Source organism: Molossus molossus, unplaced genomic scaffold (assembly GCF_014108415.1).
Source record: "Molossus molossus isolate mMolMol1 unplaced genomic scaffold, mMolMol1.p scaffold_m16_p_13, whole genome shotgun sequence".
NCBI lineage: Eukaryota > Metazoa > Chordata > Mammalia > Chiroptera > Molossidae > Molossus > Molossus molossus.
In genome coordinates this window covers 81,253,869-81,262,568 of record NW_023425348.1, presented here as the reverse complement: position 1 = coordinate 81,262,568, position 8,700 = coordinate 81,253,869, and positions in this window count along the sequence as shown.

Genomic DNA, 8,700 nt, shown 5'->3' with positions numbered 1-8,700 from the left:
CTTGTGTTCTTTGAAAATATTTGCTTTTAAATGAAAAGAGACTTCAGAATGTCAGTACACTTTATTTTGTTTGTTTTCTCCCCTCTTCATTCTTGTGTTTCCCCCCATACATTTCAAATTGCTGTAATCCACAGATTAATTTTAAGGTATTTCTTTGAGTTATGTTCATAAATGTCAGGTTTTATAGAAAGATTATTTTTGCATGTTTTAATACATTTTTCTCCATTCTCCTTTCTTTGATGCCAGGGCTGCTTAAATCCAGTTTAATATGACTTTCATTTGTGAGGCTTAACACAGAAATCATTGTAAGGCTAAACCAAACCTCCCTCTGTTTTTCAGTGATTATCTTTTTTCTGTCAAAATGAACCAAGTCCTCTAGTCCAAGGCTTTGTGAAAAATGAGTCTAAAAAATAGAAATCAAAGCTCAGGGGTGAGCTCAAATTGTATCTAGGGGCTCCTTTCTCTTTGCACCCACACTTCTGTGAGGTGCCTTCTGTAAGCTGGTTACGCTGGGTGTGGAAGTGAAAGTGTATTCCCGAGTGAGTGATTCCATCATGTCTGTTCTGAGGTTGGATACTGCAATCGTTTTTTACCGCAGGGTCTTTAACCTCCGAGCCCTGGTACTGCTATGTACCTGATTTTTGCCTGGCATAGTTACAATGGACTGTTTTGAATAATGTAGACTCTAATTTAGATTGGAATAGTTATGGCCATAACTGGACCATTAATGGCCGTCTTTCATTGTAAGGGCTGTGCAGTGACCTAGGGTCTTATTAAATGGCACGTTCCCCTGCAATATCATCCCTCTTCCTTTTCGTGATCTCTTGCCCTTCCCTCATGTTTATGAGCAATTCTTTGCCCTGCCTCAGAGCTAAAAGAAGACAACACTGAATTGCAGGGGGTGTGCTTGGAAGAGTCTGGAGTTACGGTGCTCAAATTACAATCTGTGCACATTCATTAAGCTCCTGCTAGGTGCAAAGCTTTGTTCTAGACCCTGTGTATAAAGATTAGCACAGCCCCCTAAGGATCCGTCCCTGAGGTATAATTTACTACTACTTTCCTGACGCTAGTTAAGCAATGTACATCAAAGCCTTAAAATGTGCCTATCCTTTGATTAGGTAATTCCACCTTTGGAAAAGTAACCTAGGTAACTAAATGAGGCTGTGGGTAAACATTGAGCCAAACAGGATGTTCACCGCAGTTTAGTAATGACAATTGGGAAACAGCCTAAAGGTCCAATAGTAAGGGGTGGATAAGTTAAGGTCTCCGTATGCCCATACAGTGGGATATTATACAGCCATTAAGAATGAGATGGTAGATTACTGACACGGAAAGACATTAATTATATATTTCCATGTGAGGGGGGGGTGGTTATAGTGGGGATGTGCTGTATGATTCAATTTTTGCAAATGAATGTGTGAATATAGTATACTCGTGGGGAAAAGGCCAGATGGTTACTGAGCATTTGTAAAGAGTGGGTTTCATAGGGTGTGTTTTTATTATTTTCTCTTTGCTTTGCTTACCTGCATTTTCTAACTTTTCTCCAAAGACTAGCTGTTGCTTTAGAAATCAGAGCATTCTGATTTCAATGAAAAATAAACTAGAGAGTCTGCTGGGCAGCAGGCTGTGCAGGAAGGACGCGCTCTGGCGGACATTTAGTGTTCATGGAGCCACTCCAGGGGCGTGTGACCCTTTGTCCTCTCACCTGGCCCTTCCTGCCCTGCCCACGGCTTTATTTCCCAGCTTCAGAAACCCATACCCTCCTTGCTCAGTGCAAATTGCAGAACAGCCAGCTCAACGCTGGTCGGACAAACATGACTTTGCTTTTCTGCCTGCCACAAGGAAACGGGCACCTGGTGTCTGGCTCTGGCCTCCTGGACCTGGAAACTACCACTGGACAGGATCCAAGATGGAAGAAGTCCCAGAACCTTCCGAACTCTGAGCCTGCAGAGCCTACAGGCAACAGCTCAAATACGAGGTCATGGCTCTCCACGGCCTGCAGGGCAACATGGCCTGAAGTATCTGCTGGTTGTCCCATTCCAGGAAAGTTCACCTACCCCCGGTTTAGGACATCATCTCCGTTCCCTTCTTAATGAGCCTGAGTCCCAGAAAAGCAATTCTCCTGGGAAACTATTACTGACTTCTGAAGTCTAAGCGAAGTGTGTCAAATTCTGGCTCCATGGACCAGCTTCTTTTACTTCCGCATGATTACTCTTTCATGGCTTGTTTTTCACTCCAGGGGCCTTGCTCAAATCCCTGTGAGTGGAGAGAGCACTGCTGGGCGGCCTGCGCTGTCCTGCCCTTGGGGTTGCCATCAGTTCTCTCTGCTCCGCCCTCGGTCTCTGTGTGGGTCCAGCCCAGATCCTCTCCCTTTCCCTCCTGGGCCCTGTAGCCACGTCTTCCGTGATGCAGGGAGTTGATGGCCCCCTAGAGGCGATTCCTTGTTATTGCAGGGACATCAACCCTAGAGGCAGGGATGCTTGCCAGCCTTTCTTTCCCTCCAAAGGCAGGTTCCCACATTCTCCACCTCCCAGCCCCCCCACAGGCTCACTTTGTGCTCGGGATTGAATTTCCCTCCAAAGTTCTGAGGATCTCACACTGCAGATTTTTCTCATCTCATTTTCTCCTCCTCAAAGCAGTAATCAATTCCAGCACAGGAGTGTCAGATAATCGAAAGAGGCAACATGTCATTTGCATTTTTCAATATCCACATAGCTGCCAGTCTGATTCCCCCCCCGCATTTTTTTTTGCCTTTCCATTTTTTTCATGCATTTAACATTTGGTCCTATTTTCTTCCTTTTCCAATAAGTGAAAAGAATGTAAATCTAGAAAGACAATCTCAGACGAATGTTCTTTTTCTTCCTAAGCTTTCACTATAACAGTGTGACAAGTGAAGAGGAAGAGAGACTACCACGCTCTGTCTGGTCTCTCCTCTCCTGCCAGTTATTGTGATTGCTTGGCAGCCGGTGTAAATTGATCCTTCCCAACCTTGCACCTCCTGCCTCCTGCAGAGCATGAGCGCTCGCTCGGGTAGGCCACAGCCTGCTTGGCTCCTGGGTGTTAATAAAAATCATCATTGTTGTTATAATTTATTGAGCGCATACTATGCAGCAGAACTTTGCTAAGTGCTTTATATTGAGAGGCATAAAGAGAAGGCGAACTAGGGTTCTCTGTCCTGCCCTGCCTGCCTTCCCTTATCATAGCTGGAATAAGAGGTGGATCATCCTACACCCTGAAATCAGATGGAAACTACTGAGGAGGAGAAATGGGTGCCCCCCCCAGGCCACTGATGCTAGGGGGGCATGTCAGAGGGTAGAGGGAAGAAGCCTAGACTGACTGAGTCTGAGAAAACCTGACCTTGACTGTTTGCCTTGATTGCGAGAGTAAGTTTCCACTGCCAGGGGAGACAGGGTGAAAGTTCAGTTCCTTTGGAGAGAGATCAATGGCATCTAAAACGTATGCTTGCTGAGCAAGAGAAAACACGTCATTCTCTTTATAGAATAATCCAGAATGTAAGCTAATGTCTGGTGAGGCTTTGCCACACACCGATCTAACATTCCATATGTGGTTTACGTCAGGTCCTTAGTTGCAGACAACAGAATCCACATTAGCAAGTTTACGTCAAAAGACATCTATTAAGGTTATTTATTTGGTACCTTACAGACTCTCTAATAGAACCAAAGAATCAACCTTGAATGCTACTTAGACTCAGAACAGTACTGGGCAACCCTGGGGTCAATGGGGCCCTGACAATACCTCAACTCACTGTAAAACTCTTCTTACAGAAGGCTCTGCTGCTGACTCTTGCCAGTGGCCACCCATGGTATTTGGAACTAAATGTACAAAATTCCTTCCCATTTCCCCAGAAGATCCAACACCTCCACTTCTGTGCTTTCCAATCTCCCAGCTTGGGGCCACCTCTTGCACTTCTTACTTCCACATCTGATCCTGAGTGAGAGCAACAGATCTGTGGAAACCAGGCCACACACCTGCACCCTAGCTGCAAGGGAGTCTGAGGAATTGGGATTCCAGCTTTCCAGCTTCAAAAGTACAGGAAGGCAGTCTGGAAGGGAATCAGTGTAAGTGCTGAGTCAGCCACATGTGCACTGAAATTTTCATTTTTCAGATGAAGAAACTAAGGTGCCGAGGAATTGCATGTTTTGATTATCTTTGAATCTTGATGGTCAGGAACAAGCCCTACTGTTTGGGAGAATGTAGATTTGTTTCACTGTTTTCCCTTAGCATATACAAGACAGAATGTTCAAAAAGCATCCTCCATTAGGAAACCCACGCCCAAATCAAGAAGAGGTCATAGTTCAAGGACATTCCTCCATCTCAGGAGCACTGTAGCCTGCCATTTCTTTTCTTTCTTTCTTTCTTTCTTTTTTTTTGAAGAGAAAGAAACATGGATGTGAGAGAGATACATCGAGTGGTCGCCACCCGCACAACCCCAACCAGGGCCAGGGACGAACCACAACCGAGGTACGTGCCCTTAGCAGGAACTGAACCCGGGCCTCTTTGTTCCGCGGGCCAACACTCCCACCGCTCAGCCAAAACCGGCCAGGGCCTGCCATTTCTTTTCTGCATTTTCCCCTTTAAGTCACCACATGCTTTCTGGATAGAGCATGTATATTAGGACTTTTCTCTTCTCTTGGGAGCGCTGACCCATTTGTTACTTGTTACACAAGTTCTTTTGGCTTCCCTTACATTTTTATGATGTTTTCCTTTGTGTCTGTAACTGCAGCTACCTATCTTTCTAGCAACAGGGAGGTTATGATTTCAGATTGAAGTCCTTATGAAATTGCTTTTTGACTCACTTACAAAATCGTTTCCACCTGATAGTTGAAGTTATGCTTCCTGTTCTTCTAACTCGAGAGCTGTGGCTGTATTGCAGGGTGCATTTCCACGAGAACAATTCAAGGGGTTGCCCCTTCCCTCAGAGCCAAGCACAACTTCAGTCTAACCATCATGGGGAACTCTTAATCTGTCTCCATGCATACATGAGCAGGTTTGGCTGTGACAGAGCCCTGGGGAATTCTGTCCCCTGCCTACGCTTCGTCCTTCTCATCCATGGAGGCAGAGGAAGGGCCTAAGTAAGGACTGACATTGAGACACATCATTAACATCGACGCCTCAAATCAAACAAAACTCAAAGAAGAGAAGGTTTTATAATCCTCAATGAAGATCACTCACAAACACATACTGAATCCCAGAGAGTGGATTCAAGTCAACCAAGAGCATGCAAACTTATGTTCTAAAGTGGATCGGGCAACTGGAAACTAGAGATGCTAGGTATGCAAGGGGTCTTAGTGCTCCCTTGCCCCCCTGCTAATAGAACACTGGTTTTGTTTGTGTAAATGGTCAGGTCCCTTCATCTCAGGAAAAGCGGGTCGGTAGCAGCCCCACTGGATTAAGGTGATAATTTTGATCCCATCTCAGCGATTGATCTGGGTTTGCCAGGTGACCAGCTAGGGCTCTGGCCAATGCCTAGAGGAAGCCTCATGTGGGGCCTCTGGGAAATCCTTTCTACCGAGACAAGTCTTCTCTCCCTGCTCCTGATTTCCTGTCTTGAATGTAGAGTGTACTCATGGACTCGCTGCTGCCATCTTGTGACCAGGAAGAAACGCCAAGAGAACTGCAGTGATGTAGACCCAGAGCCCTGTCATTTTGAGCTTCTTAGGTGAGATAATTAAAGATCTTTACTGGTTAAGTAAGGGATTAGCAAACTTTTTCTGTAAAAGGCCAGATAGTAAATATTTTCAGCTTTCCAAGCTCAACTCCTCATCTCTGCGCTTGTGTCATGAACGCAGTCATAGCACATGAGTGAGCGATAAAAGCAGTCATACACAGCACATGAATGAACGAGCGTGGCTGGGTTCCAGTAGAACTTTTTATAGACACTGAACTTTTAAGTTCATAGAATTTCCTCATGTCAGGAAATATTAAGCAGAAATTTCTTTTGCCCGGCTGGTGTGGCTCAGTGGTTGAGCATCGACTCATGTACCAAGAGGTCACCAGTTCAATTCCCGGTCAGGGCACATGCCCAGGTTGTGGGCCAAATCCCCAGTGGGGGAGGCATGCAGAAGGCGTCCAATTGATGCTCTCTCTCATCGATGTTTCTATCTCTCTCTCGCTCTCCCTTCCTCTCTCTCTAAAATCAATAAAGAAAAAAAAAGAAGAAATTCCTTTTATTTTTTCAGCTATTTAATGTATGTACACTATTCTTAGCCCACGAGCTGCACAAAAATGGGTGGCAAGCTGGATTTGGTCCCTGGGTTGTCACTGTCCTTGGGTTTCCACTAACTGGAAGCCGAGTGTCTTCCAGATAATTTTATTATCCAACCTTCCATTTCTCAGATGACAAAACTGAGACCAGAGAGATGACACATGGGTAATGTGTGCCAGGGCTAATAAATCTAGATCCCAAAGCTCTTGACTCGAAGATCAGGATTTTTTCCAAGATACACTGCTTCCTGCTCATTCGCCCACCATTCATGATTCTTCTAGGCTGTGGCATGTTCCTTCACATATGTGATTGCATTTCATTCTCACAAAATATATCTAGAGCCGAGTGGGTATTAACTTTTATTGAGGACATACCACATGCCAAGCACTTTACATTATTTAATCTTAGAAAAGGGAGGTAGATATTAGTATACCCATGTCACAGATGAGGAATTGGAGGCTCCGAGAGTGCTGCACCATGCCCCAGTTCACCCCAGGCATAGCTGGGCATGAGTCCTGCCCTGCCCCTCCTGACACATCTCACCTCCCATGCTCCAGGGCTCAGTGCTGGGTGTACCCTAATGAAGAAGACATATCCCCTTTCCTTTGGCCACTGAATATGTGCAAGGAAACCCTGTAAAAGCACACAAAAAACTTCTTTCTGAAGTTTTATTCTTCTAAAGTGAGCTGTTTTTTACAGGTTCTGGGTGGAGCTAAAAACAGACTAGGGGAGATGATAAAGTGCCATTCATCATCCTGAGCACTAGAGGGCAGCAAGAGGCTACGTTTATGGAGCAGCTCATTGCCTTTCCCCCAGTTCTATTCCATTCATTCAAGTTTATGGGAAACTTGGGGAAGAATATGTTTCAGCCTTTTATTCCAACATCCTCATTTTTCTGATGGAAAAAATCAGAATCAAACAAGGTTCAGGCTGCTTCCCTCGGATCAGACATCAGGAATCATTAAGTCAACAAATACTACTTGAATACTCATTAGGTCACAGGTATTACTTACTACACAGTGCATAGGTGGTGGAGGTACAAGAGTGGGCAGGGAAGACGTGGTCCCTGCCTGCGCAGAGCTTTGTGCTGGAACCGGTGGACAGCTATGGCTGCATCGAGCCCAGGAAGGAAGGTGACCACTCAATGATACGACAATGACTGTGTACTGGACATTCACTACGTACAAAGCACTTAAATAATATTTCCCTTTAATATATGCATCCACATTGACAACTGTTTCCTGACTTTTAGAGGAATGATTTGACTTTGAAACAAAAGTATATTGGTTTCAAAACTATGTCCAAGTTAAAGAAATTCACTAACTCTTGTGTCAACTTGATATTATTAACGCTGAATTCCAAGAAGTATTGCACACTCTAAATTTATCATTATCAACCAAGTGTTTCTTTTCTTTTTCTTTCTTCTTTTTTTTTTTTTTGTGCAACCCTACCCACTCCTTCAACTATACAAAGTTTCAGAGAGGACAGACTGGCTAAGCCAGTCTTGGGGTTGGGTCTACTCAATTTTCTCATTTTGACAAGTTCATGGGTGTTTTTATATTAGTTTTCGCTTTTGTCTGTTTTTCAATGACTGTGTTATGAAAAAATAGAGTATTTTTAAAATAGGACATATGATCAGGTGCAAATGAAGGAACTCGGGCCAAGCTCCCTCCATGACCTTGGCCATTTTTAGAAGCCAAAGCAGGCACGTATAAGAGCTGACGCTAGGCCCTTCGCTTCTCTAAGGCCAAGCTTCTGGGCTACTGTAAGGTTTTATCCCAAACAGGGCAGAGATAGAGGACTCCATTCTCCTACCAGCTGTACATAAGAATATATATCCGTCATTCTGACAAATAGAGGCTGCCTTCCTCAGAGCATGTGCTGAGCATGACACTGGTAGATTTTCACTAAGTGAAAGGACACTTGGAAGCTTTTCCCCTAGGAGGGCATGGAGGACAATATCCTGGATGAGTAGGACAAACACCCTTTCAGAGACAGGCCAGGCTGCACTGGGCAAGGTCGGGAGCTGGAAGGCTATGGGTTTGCTGAGCTCTTGTGACCACAGAGGGTGAACCCCACAAACTTTCCAGCTCCTTCCCTAGCCAGTGTCATTGCAGGTGTTGAATATCAGTCGAGGTGAGAGACTGTCCTTTGTGCTGGGCTCTCATGCAAGGCTGCCTCACTGCCCTGAATGGGGTGAAGGAGAGGGTCACAGGGGTTAGAGTGAGGATGGAAGGTGGCCCTGAGACGGGCCTGGGCCTGAAGTAGAGCTGGAACTGGCACAAGGTTCCAGGCAAGGGCTGGGGAGGGCAGAGGCTGGGACAAGTTCCTTTGGCATGAAATCGGACCTCAAAGTATCAAGGAAGATTCTAGTGGGATGACTGCTGTCAAAGATCAGGACAGTAGCCACCAGGGACTCCCTTTGAGGAAAAAGGAAACCCCAATGAGCAGAACCATTTCTGCTGCAAACGGTC